The 12,757-nt window shown below is 37.5% G+C and overlaps 1 non-coding gene across 1 annotated transcript; it reads left to right on the plus strand.

Moving 5' to 3' along the window:
- The first annotated feature begins 1,524 nt into the window (after positions 1–1,524).
- Positions 1,525–1,630, plus strand: LOC133293609 (small nucleolar RNA R71). The gene has a single exon (XR_009749080.1). It is a non-coding gene; the product is annotated as a small nucleolar RNA R71 (small nucleolar RNA).
- Positions 1,631–12,757: the final 11,127 nt, after the last annotated feature.

Here is a 12,757-nt window from a genome sequence, read left to right on the forward strand (position 1 = left end):
TTTGGTTTCTATTTTGATTTCCCACATAAAATACAGATTCTGGGTTGGATGGGCAACTATCATACAAATGGGGCCCACCACAGCAAACACAAGTTACACTTGTGTTTATTGCATTAACTTGAGGTTGGGTCACAGGTATTTGAGGTGCAGATACAGGAACTTGGGGTTGGGATAATCTTGCCTCAATGGTTTGTCCTTGGGTTCTCACTAAATTGGACAATGCATCAAACTTGGCTGAGAGGGCTGTTACAGGGTCTATCTCATGTAAACCAGCCACTCTCCTTGGCTGATTTCTCTCTTCAGGCCATTGGGCATAATTTTGAGTCATTTGTTCTAACAACTCATGGGCCTGGTTAAAGGACATAGTCATAAACATGCCATTAGCAGCAGAATCTGCCAAGGCCCTGTTTTGAGTAGGGGTGTTCGCGGTCTGGATTGGATCGGTTTTGAAGCAAAAAACCATCTGATCCAATTCCTTCGGTTTGGTCATTACATCATCCGATCGGTTTGAACACTGCAATCCGATCCAATTTTTTTCGGTTTGGATTGGATCGGTTTTCGGTTTTTTGAAAAGCCAAAAAAAAACTTAAAAGAATTATTTTTAAAAAAATGACGATGTTTCAAAACATTTCAAACGTTGATCAGAATTGGTTCACATGTCTTGTACATCAGTTAAATGCTCAAAGAGACCAGAGTTCGTCCCAAAATTAATCATCTGACATCATTATAAGATCTACACGTTGATCAGAATAGTGAATATACCAATGACATTCACTTTCTTCCAATTTTGTGGATATCAAAAGTTGGTGTACGGATTTTATGGCAGGTAGGATCAATCAGTCCAAAACATCTTAACTCTTACACATAGATCCAAAGGTGAAATGATAAAAAATAGCATGCATTTGGATAGCACAAGGTGAAAGAACTACATGTTCCCAAGGCCAGTTTAAGTAGCACCTAGTATCTAGCTACCCAAGGATTTGAATTAAAGTGCTTCATCCCCCTGTATCTAAGTTCTAAGTTCTAACCTTTGTTATATGTTTATTTGGAGGTTTCACGGAAGAGACAAATGTTGATTTTTGAGAAGAAAGAGATATGTTACTGGTGCCAGAGCGTGAGTGACTGAGAAGAGTGAGAGACTGAGAGTGAGAGGACGGCAAGAGTGAGTTTGGATGGATTAGGTTTAGAACTTTGGGTGGGTTTAAAATTGACGGGCTAACGCACGGGTGGGTTTAAAACTTTGGGCCGGCTATTATTTGGGATAGGTAATAGGTATAATTTGGTAAAAAAAAGTTTGGATCGGTTTTGATTGGATCGGTTTTCAATATCAAAACCGAAAACGATCCAATCCAGTAAATTTTTTTGGTTTTTTTCGGTTTTCGGTTTTTCGGTTTTCGGTTTTTTCGGTTTTCGATTTTTCGGTTCGGTTTTTGCGGTTTGAATCGGTTTGGATCGGTTTATGAACACCCCTAGTTTTGAGTATTCAGGCCATTGTACAGGGTTTGTAACACTGCCCAAGAGGGTAAACCATGGTTGGGGCATTGCTTAAGAAGGTTCTTGTACTTCTCCCACACATCCACTAATGTCTCACCATCCCTCTGCATGAAGTTAGCAATATCACCTCTAGTTTGCACTATCTTATTGGAGGGGGAAAATTTCATGATGAATTTCTCAGCAAGGGTGTGCCAATTGGTTATGGAGTTGGATGGAAGGGAGTTCAACCACTCTTTGGCTTTGTCAGCCAGTGAATGAGGGAAAAGCTTCAATCTTAAGACATCATCCGAGATGTTGGGTTCCTAAAAGTGTTGGCCTCTTCTATGAAATGTCTAAGGTGTTTGTGTGGGTCTTCCATTAATAACCCATGGAACTGCCCCATGTTTTGGAGCATGGTGAACATCACCGGTTCTAGCTTAAAGCACACTCCATTCACAGGATGAGCTATGCTTGGATCTAACTCATCCAACACAGGTATGATGAAGTCCATCATGGACCTATCATTGTCATTTATTACAGGTGGGTTTTCTATCCTTGGTATTTCTTCCTCATTCCCATTTCCATTCCCATTTCCATTTCCATTTCCTAGATTCTCCATTTCTTCAAAATTTGGGATTGGGATTTGCCTTTGGGCTCTTCTCCTAACTCTAAAGGTCCTCTCAGGTTCTGGGTCAAATGAATCTATGAACGGGTGTGGAGTTGCACTCATGCACCCTTTTTAACTAAAGCAGATAAAACTGACTTAGCGAAAATACCTAGATTACTAACCAATTTGTTATGCAAAACAAGAAAAAAAATAAACAAACAAGAACCTGCAAACAGAAAAGTCCCAAGACAGTTCACAGCTTTACGGCTTTATAAGGCAGACTCACTAAAAGAGTGAGACTAATAATTAAACTAAAACTATAACTACAAAAATAATCAATCCAATAACAACTATGAACTATTAGACTAAAAAAATTAAATGACATAAAAGAAACAGAATATGAACAGAACAAATTTTAAACTACCAATATTCAAGACACTACAGTAATAATAATTAAAACAAAACTGAAACAGACTTCAAGTGAGCTACACTAAAAACAGCAAAAAAAAAAATAGTTCAAAAAAATAGCAATCACACAGAAATCTGATCATGTACGCCTCGATCCCCGACAACGGCGCCAAAAACTTGTTGCCTTGCTAACAGTTGTGCAAGTATGCGCGCAAGTATACGCGACAACAAGTAATATAGGGCTTTTTATGAGTCCCAGTTATCGTTCCCACAAGGATCTTTGCATTTTAACTTGAAATAAATGGTAATTGCTAAAAGAACTAAAAAAATAAAAACAAATAAAATTAAATGTTGCTCCTATTCTAAACTAGTGTACTGAAAATATTTTTGTGGAGATTTTTTCTTTTTTAAAACAGTGAACTCAGTTGATGAAAGGATCTTTTTAACTATTTCCTAGAAAGATGACTAAACTAAAAGACTTGTAATATATTTTTTTTTATGATTTTCTTTTAAGATAAAAGAAATAATTTCGAAGTTAAACAAAAACAACAAGTGACAAGGGTTGGTTTTAAAATCAGTATTTGGAAATGAGTTGGGTTTCAATTTCCCCTTCCCTCATTTATCATTTGGATGCTTTAACAAAGAACAAAATTTGTTCCCAGCTTAACGAAAATATTAAGGTCAGTGTTGTTTCCCAACAACAGTTTTCTTCCACTGACAACAGTTGGCATATCCCTATGTCACTGTTGTCATAGGATCTTGAGGAACCATTTTCACAAGTTACATGGGGGTAACTTCATCCCTGAAGCCATACCCATTGAGAGAGATTTTTTCTCTCAACTTTCCATGTGCTCACAATGGGGTCTAATGTGAGTTATTTCCCAATAATCTCACACCACTAAGAGTTGACTATGTGTGATCATCACAAAATCAAACTCAGCAATAAACATGCACAGTAAACAAGATGAAAACAACCATGTAAACATTAAAACATCATCCAATAACAGTGAGTTTCGGGTACTTTTGCAACCCAACTCTCAGAAAAAATTAGCTCATCACCACAGGTTGATGAGCTAAAATACAGCAAGCGTTCATAATAAAAGACAGAAACTTTAAAAGGTACTGGAAATAAAAACCCAGGAACTATCAACAGCCGATAGTCCTGACCCAAGTGCTCTAAAATTTACAAACAGATTACTAAAATAAAATCAGAAAACAGTAGCATGAAAAATAACCTAAAGAGCAAAAACAAAAATTATCTCAGAACAGAAGAGAGGTAGGGAGAGATAGATGCCTCAGGAAAAACTTCGTCCCTCCTTTATAGCTGCTCAATAATCGTCCCCTCCAACGTACGCTCCTCGCTCCCTTTGATCGTGGGTGTCTCCTTGTATGATTCAGCAATACTCCAAAAAGCAGCCTTTTCCACTAACTACCTCCAGCTCATCCACTCTTTTGGATTTTTCTAGCTTGAACCAAGAATCGGTTAAGGTTTGTGTGGGATTGGTTCGATTCGAGAAATGAACCGCGATGGAGGATTAGGGTTCCGTTTCTTGAGTGAAATTCAGAAGGTGTTTCGGTGAGGGGAATCTGAAAGGAACGGTTGAGATGAAAGTTTAGAGGAAAATGGGTTTTCTTGGACGGTTTGAGAGCTAGGGCTTTTTTGCTTTTTCTCTTCTTTGTTTCTGATCTTACGCTTCTGATCTGTCCCTTTGTCTCCTCTTTCCTTTCTTCTTTTCTGATTTCTCTTTGTTCCTTCTTTGGGCCGCTGATGGAATACATTTTTATGGCCCATTCTCTTCTTGTCTTCTTTTCTTTTCTTTCTCCATGTTCGGGCTTCTGATCACAAAATGACTGGCCCATTTTTTTCTTCTTTCATTAGCTTAGGAAAATAATATCATTGGGCCTGAAACATAAAAGTTCAGCCCATTAACATTCTAAATCAGAAATCATTATTTCAATGCAATAATTAGGATTGTTATGAACAAAGATAGTCAATTCATTCCCATTTTATCATTAAATCACATGCTCTAAGTCACAATTCATGGACTTATCAGGAGATATGCAGGAAAAGATTATACAGTGATGGCCATGCATTTACTTGAAGAGAGATATGCAGAAGCCGGATTGAAAATAAATAATGGATTCATTATATAAAAAGACACACCACCTTCAAGGCTCTAAACCTTCGCGCCAACCACCAAAGGAAGTAATAAAGCCCACTCCACCCTAATTCCAGTGGAGATCCAGTGAACGAAGATTCATCAATAGCCTAAAGATGGTTGAATCCCAGATTTGATGGCGAGCCTTGATGCTGTTAGACAATTGTAAAAGCTTTTTTCAAAAAAGCTAACAGCATAGCTTGTAGTCCTACGAAGCTCCTACAAGCGTAGACGTAAATTTGGAGGCTATTAAATTAAAGGCATCAAACTGCAGGATGCCGGTAGAATTACCAATAAACTCGGACATTGACATCCAAGAGCCAGCAAATATTCCTTTTTATCTGAGGATGGTTATGCTAAATATTTCCTTTCCTATGGTCGTTTATCATGCTATAGTCTTGGAAACTTCATTACAGGTTTCACTATTGAAGTTTCGCCTGGCCTAAATGACGTGGAGCTATTGTTATAGCCATTGGACCAAAGGCCCCCTTCGCTTTTGAAAGCAAATTACTCATGAATTTTCCACAGGTTAAAAGCATTTTATCAATCGCATAATGCATTGCGAAATCACAGGTTTAACCATTATTGCAATGGTAATTTACATTCCAATGATGACTTTCTTTAATAGTATGGATAATATTCATGTGGTTGAAATTATTCATGAATGTTGAGCCATAAGGTGGAGATTTTTTTTTGTCCCACACATATATTTTGGCTGCAGCTAACCTAAATTGATGTTTGTATATGAGCAAGAGAGTATCGACAGAATGTTGGAAAGTTAGATCGAAATTTAAGCCCGACTTCAAAAGGAATTTCGACTAATAACTGACAATAAGCATCTCCGCCAAGACCGACGTAAAGATTCAACAAGCAAACTGTCCTCTATTGCAAGCAGGATCGGTACAAAATAATGAGGAAGCATTCTTTTCCTCACCTTTTTATCTTGACAATTACTATCATGATCTTTATATGGCATTCTTGTCGGACAAAATTTTTATATGCTGTGAAATTTCCATAAGCATTGATATGCGAGATGTATGATTTTGAAAGATGGTCAACATTGTTATATGTTGAGTATAATATGTCGACCAAAGCAGGTCAATAGATATTTTATCAAGAAAAAAGGAGCATGAAGTTTTACCATGAGGCCAAGATTCCTATGGAGTATAAATGAAGATCAAGAAACTTGTGAAGCATGGAGCTTTATGATGGGTACTCAATAAGATCATATAGCATAAAATATGGTCAAGTATAATTTGCTGATTGAATTATCATTGATTGCTGATTGCAACTGGATAATTATTGATTAGTGATTGAATAGAAATTATTGCTAATAGCCTACTTCATGCTTTACTATGTTCCATTTATTTTTGCAAAAACTAATCAAATCGGTGGTGTGGAGATCCCCTCTAAAAAAAGGAAGGAGATCCAGATCCACTCAAATAAAGAAGAAAATCCACCTAGATGAATGCAAGACTTGGGCGAAAGAAGCCAAGCTGAAAGAAGAGCCGAGGCACAAGAAGCAGGGCTCGAGAAAATGAAAAGACCACGGCAAATGAAGCTGGGTTCTGATAAAATGGCACCGCAAAAGAAGTGGGGCCCAAATTAAAAAGCCATGCAAGAAGAAGAAGCAATACAATTCAAAGAGGCAAAATGCGTCTTCTTAAATATAAGGCTTCAACAAAAGAAGCCAAGATGAAGACCGGCCCTGCAGGATATAAATAGTGTAGCCAATCCATTATAAAGGCTGAAGAAGGGTGTGGAGAGATCAAGTTTAAGATGAAAGTTGAAGAAAGAAAGAAATAAAACAATTCAACCATAGAGCTGAGTTCAAATACTCAAAATATAAATTGAGAAAGAACCCGACCAAGGGTCCTAGTATCTGCAAGGCCAACCAACCAGCATTCAAACAGATGTGATGGCTAGCAAATACAAAGTTGACCAGCAGAAAATTATAGGCCAGCCCATTTGCAAGTGCATTATCTCCATAATTTCAGGACATATAAAGGAAATTTGGGCAGTCAGCATGCCTTATGTATAAAGATCATAAAATGATGATCCAACAAATTCATTCCTCCTTGAGATGTTCTAGCTAAGAAACAGCAACAGGGCCATAGCCCCCAATAAATAAGCAAACTGGCCATGCAGCCGAGTTCCAAAAGCTTTTGACACTAAATTCAAAGACCAAAAGCATTCTGATCACAACATCGGGGTCCGAGATAAAGAATAAAAACTAGATTAGAGAGATAGGATCTTGGGAAAAAGATCACACCCGAATCTGAAATATAAAGACAGATTGCAATCCTTACGACAAGATGTCACTTAAATCTGAGATAAAGATCGGCCCTCCGGGATATAAATGGTTAATTAAACGAAAGATTCGAGATGCAAATCGGAGGTAAAATGGAGATGGATATGGCGAAATCCAATCCATTCCAAGTCGAAGACGGATATGGCGAGATCCAATCCGGGATAGAGATAAAGATCCGAGGTACAAATCAGAAATAAAATGAAGACAGATATGGCGAGATCCAATCCGGGAACAAAATAAAGATCCAAAGTACAAATCAGAAATAAAATGAAGACAGATATGGCGAGATCCAATCCAGAATAAATATAAATCCAGGATATAAACTGGAAGACGGATCCAATCCGGGTTCAAATATAAGAATAATACATGCATGCGACATCAAGCCTGGTTCATGGAAAGCGGGAGGACGCTTCCGTAATCCAAATTGAACTAAGATTCAAGAGGGCAGATTGAAGCGACACTGATCAAGTCATCATGACGCCTTTGAAATTGAAACTCAGGCAAGAAGCCGAGTTGAATACTACGAAACCACGGTATACGAATCCGGGTTAAAAGTAAATCGAAGGAACAAGTAAATACCTTCGTAAATATGGATCCTTGTGTTTTTGATGCATCAACACAAATCTGAGATACAAGCGCAATTTGTCACGCTGACTCCGATCAAGTCGAAATGCTCTGTACTAAGGTCGAAAGACCCAAGTAGGACATGTGACAATACTGCCTTTATCTTGGATAGTACCGGGTTATGAAACCCAGGTCATGATTGAAGGCGACAATGATCACCTTCTTCAATGCTGACTTAACAAAACGTTAAGTTAAAACAAGCATGCATCACGGAGAGTGAAAAAAAGAGGAATCCGTATAATGCTTTGACCTCGGCCAGGTCAATATACCGGAACTCGTAAAATGCACGAGTTTCGAAAATAAGAATTTATTCGAGTTGTAGAAATAACCCGTCTCGGATGAGGAGCAACTCGAGTAAGGTTTGATAATCTTAGAAAATTGACTAAGTTACAAACCTAGAAAACAAGGATACAAGCTTTTTATCAAAATTCTAAGTCCTTAGAAGTATTTAACAAATACTTCAGGCAACTCTGGAATCTGATGAACCTCGAATACTTAGAAAAATATATCTAAGTTATCAGGGAGGCATAAAACTCAAGATGCGAGTATAAAGGCAAAATCATTCAGCGAGAGTCTCACCCTGTTCTATCTGAATGTCACGGCAATACAAGCCGGACTCAAAAAGGTGAATATTTTGATCAAATCAAAATTTGTGAAAGACACGGTATGCGGGTTGAAACAGAAGACGATATCACAACGAGATTCAGGCAAAGCCGAGCTCAAATGAATAAAGCTACAATATATAAAACTGGGCTAAATTCAACTCTATAAACGAAACATGCAGAGAACCGGGAACAAAACCCCGCAACATCAGTGAAAAGGGATCTCAAAGATCCTCAAATCAGCAATAAAGGAAAATTACAAAAGCAAGTCAGTATTCCGACATCAAGACGCTTGGATTAAAGTAATACAGCCCGACAACCCGGATTTCCCGACTACCGGACAGGGGGTGCAAGTGCAGGAATACAACCAAAACTAAAAGAAGAAAGCAACAATCCTCATAAGTCAAGATCTCGGTATGACAGTCAAAAAGACTGGTCAACTAGTCCGAGCTACGTACCTTGACCAAAAAGGTTGAGGGAGGGATGTTGAAACAGCATACACGGTACCCGGCTCATGAGGCCCAACACCGGAGAAAGAACGAGATAAGAAAAAATAAATCCAAAACACAGATCGACAAGAATCCATGTTCAGAACATGGATCAATGAACAGCCATGATCTCGACGACAGTAATAAAACTGCGGCAAAGAGGTCAAAGGGAAAAACTTTCCTAATTCCAATAGAGACCTCGGTCACGGAAGTTTGACCAACAAGATTATGGTTCAACAGACTTCGCTTTGGACACCCTAACTACCGGGTAGAAAAGCAAAGGAGGATGTCTGAAGAAAGAATTCGACATAAAGTTGGAGCCATACATCACAAAACAAAGGCTCAAACCATGAACATGGCCGACTTCCAGATACTGAGAATAAATATTCGCAAATGCGATATAAAGTAACGCATAGGAACCCTATATCCCGAACACCCAGACTTTCGGACTGAGGGGCAACAACCCAGGATAAAAATTCAGATAAAGAATGAAAACTGGTTTGGAGAGACGGGATCCTAGGAAAAGGATCACACCCCAATCCCGCATAAAATGAAGACAAATTTGGAGAGATGTGGTCCTGGAAAAAAAGATTGCACCCCAATCTGCGATTACTGACAAATAAAGTTGGTAAAGAACTGAAAACTCACATCCGGGATCCAAGAAATGGACAACTGGACACAACGATGTTAAGCCGAGCTACAAGGATAATGCACTTGGGGGAAACTCTCCAGTAGGATTCCAACTACTCAAGCACATTCATTACCCAAGTACACATGCAGAATATCTTGTCGGGTTCATGCATAACCCGCCCACATAGTTGACAAGGGAAAATCATTCTCGGTTCCAAAAGAAAGCTACAAGCTCAGGACGTATGCGTATGGAATGATGCTTGGGGGAAACTCGCCTGTTGGATCCCAACCACTCAAGCTCATCCCAAACTCGGTATAGAAATATAGGAAATGTTTTCCATAGTTTATGATAAACCCGCCGAGATAAGGGGCAATGAGGACCCCAGTTTAAAAGCCTGAGATGTAAGGAACATATATGCAAAAAGTTTACAAAAACTCAAACGCTCTCAGCTCAGCAGAAAACCTGAAGCAAAAGGCAAGACAATTCACCCCGGCAGCTTGGACAACCAAACTACCGGGCTGGGGGCAACTGTTATGGACATGACAAAGGCCTACATTCTAGAAGGCCCAAATAAGGCTAACAGTTAAGAGGGAATTAAGGAAATATTTCTTAATTATACTAATCCTACTACGGCAGCAATGGATCAACAATTGGACCCCTAATACTCCTAAGAGGACCAAAAGTCCACTCCTGTTAGGTAACCCATCTATAAATAAGGGGTTAAACCAATAAGGTACACAGACTCTAAACCCTCTCTCTTAGCTTGTCACTATGCACATACCCCACGCCTTGACTGTGTCGTTATAATATTGTGCATAGTGATTCGCTAATATCTAGGGTACCTCTCCTATAGGTTCCTGAGGGAGGGCAAACAGATCCTATATTAACATACCAATATCTGATTAGACAGATCGATCTATCAGATCGTAACACATGCCATTCAAATTTTCAGATGATATGAACTCTCTGCAGTACCTCAATTCTTCTGTAGATAAAACTCAATGCCATTCAAAATGTATTTGAGGTTAGAGTGAAATGATTATTCCAATTCTTCATGCTTCTCTTTCTTATCGTTGTTGGTTCCAGTCTTATATATAGTAATTTTGGCTCGCAATATATATTTTGGGTACAGGTTCGCCCTGCTCCTCACATGGACAACAGGAGATTATGTTTAGGTGTATTCGTGGTTTGGATTGGATCGATTTTGAAGTAAAAATCATTTAATTCCTTTAGTTTGATCATTTAATCATTCATTCGATTTGTATTTTTTAATCTGATCCAATTCAATTCAATTTTATTCGGTTTGGATTGGATCGGTTTTCAATTTTTCAAAAAGTCTAAATTTCAGTGATACAAATCACTAGCTATGTCAAATTAAAGTCACCCAAAGTCATAAATCACTAGAAAATTCAAATCTTTAAACTAAAACTAAGTCTTAAAACTCATGAAGAGTTAAAATAGATTAATAGATAATAAAAAATTAAAACAAGATAATTTCCTATCAATAATAATCAGAACCGATTTTACAACTGGGCTGATCGTGTGATCTTTCTCTACACAATCAACCTGGAACCGCCTTGGGTCAGAGCATCTTGCAGTTGAGAAGCTTTTACCCATGTGTTTTCAATGGAACAAGATGGGAGTGTACCTGCAAGACACTCCGACGCTCAAGTCAGATTTGGTTCAAGCAAGTTTTAATTATGTAGAAGAAGATGTGTCCCTTTGTGTTAACATGTATGTATTAATAGTGGAGAAATGAGCAGCTTGGGAGATATCTTTCTTCATGGTGAAGGCAAAGATTCCTCCTTATTGGTTCTTGTGGGTGGCTGAAGTTTCTTAGCTGTGAAGTATGTAAAAGAAGTAGTTTGCTGTCATATGGCCATTAATATTGAGGAGCTTGCTGGCTGTCATGAGCTTTTAATATTGTGGAGTTTGATGAGATGAGATTGCAGCCTTCATTGACTGTCATCTTTCATAGTAGTGAAGGCTTTTATTTTGAGCCTTGTATTTTGATAATATAAATCCAGATCAAATAATATCCAAAATTTCAAGTCACCATCTTTCAAAAATAATAAATACATAATGTGAAAGACTGGTTTTCACCAACCAAATTGAAAATCGATCCAATCCAATTAAAATACGTGATATTTTGTTTCAGTTTTTAGTTTTTAAAATTTTGGTTAATTCAATTATCGATTTTTTCAGTTCAGTCATCATGATTTGAATCAGTTGATGAATACCTTAATTGTGTCTCTTAATTTGATATATATCAATATTCGAAGGGATCTCCATTTCCAAGACTCTCTCAATTTATTGTACTGGTGCAGTATGTTTTTCGACAAGCCAGTTTTATGTTTTTATTTTATGTTATTATGGCTATTATTTATTTGATAATTAGTCTTGATTAGAATTGGCCTAAAGCACTGATTTGCTTTTTTAATTTATAATAAATTTCTTCCAAAGAAAGAAATTATCAACTGTATATAGGTTAATTTGAATTTATTTAAATCCTTATTTATGACCGTAGTGTATGCACTACTATTGATGTTTTGTCATCAATCCATTCAAGTCATGCTTTTAGTCTGTCATCTGTTAGTCACGTACTGCTTACATCTCATCAATCTTATGTGTGCTGGGATATAATTGAATATGTATTTTCTGAGTTACATAATTTAATATCTGGTCTCCATATTGTAACAGCCAATTGTACACCGGTATTGTTAACATTAATTATGATATTAAGTGCAGTTACAATCACAGCAATTCATTTATAAAAATGCGAATAAACTTTTTTCGATTATTACGCGAGCATTTAAAACGATAAAAAGCGAAATAATTAAAAGTTGTGACCATAACTGTAAACTCTTGCGGAATACTTATTTTAACTAATTTTATATCTTACTTTACTTATTATAAGTTACTAAGGGGTTCCCATAAACTCACTTAGCCAATTTGTCAATCTTACGTTTTTACCTATCCGAACATGGTTCACTAATTATTTTTCTGCGAATACATCGGACCAAATCAGACTTTCCTCTCTAGTTATCGTTTTTTCTTATTTAATACCCTTTCTAAAAAGCTATCATACGCTTTAATCGGAGCTCGTTTGCTCCGGTTATCGCTGTTTGAAGTTGGACAAGCAAAACTGCCAACCAACCCCAAAATAGCTCAAAACCACACTCACTCCAAGAATTAATGCAGAGAATCCACTAATCCAATTGCTCTCAAATTGTTATGCTACAAACTAGACACCTCAACCTTCAATTTGATATATCATATGCTTAATTTGACTGAGAAACGAAGCAGGAATTAATTTCCCAAAAACTGCCAGAAACAGCCCTTGCATAAGAGGGTTCTGGACAATCATTTTTCACTGGCTTCTACAGGGCTTCGTACAACCCAGAATATTCTCATATTTTGACACAATGTAGGGGACATATCAAGCTTTAAAATG

Source organism: Gastrolobium bilobum, unplaced genomic scaffold, assembly GCF_033153095.1.
Source record: "Gastrolobium bilobum isolate Gb01-03AN ecotype WA unplaced genomic scaffold, APGP_CSIRO_Gbil_v1 utg8500, whole genome shotgun sequence".
NCBI classification, from domain to species: Eukaryota; Viridiplantae; Streptophyta; class Magnoliopsida; order Fabales; family Fabaceae; genus Gastrolobium; species Gastrolobium bilobum.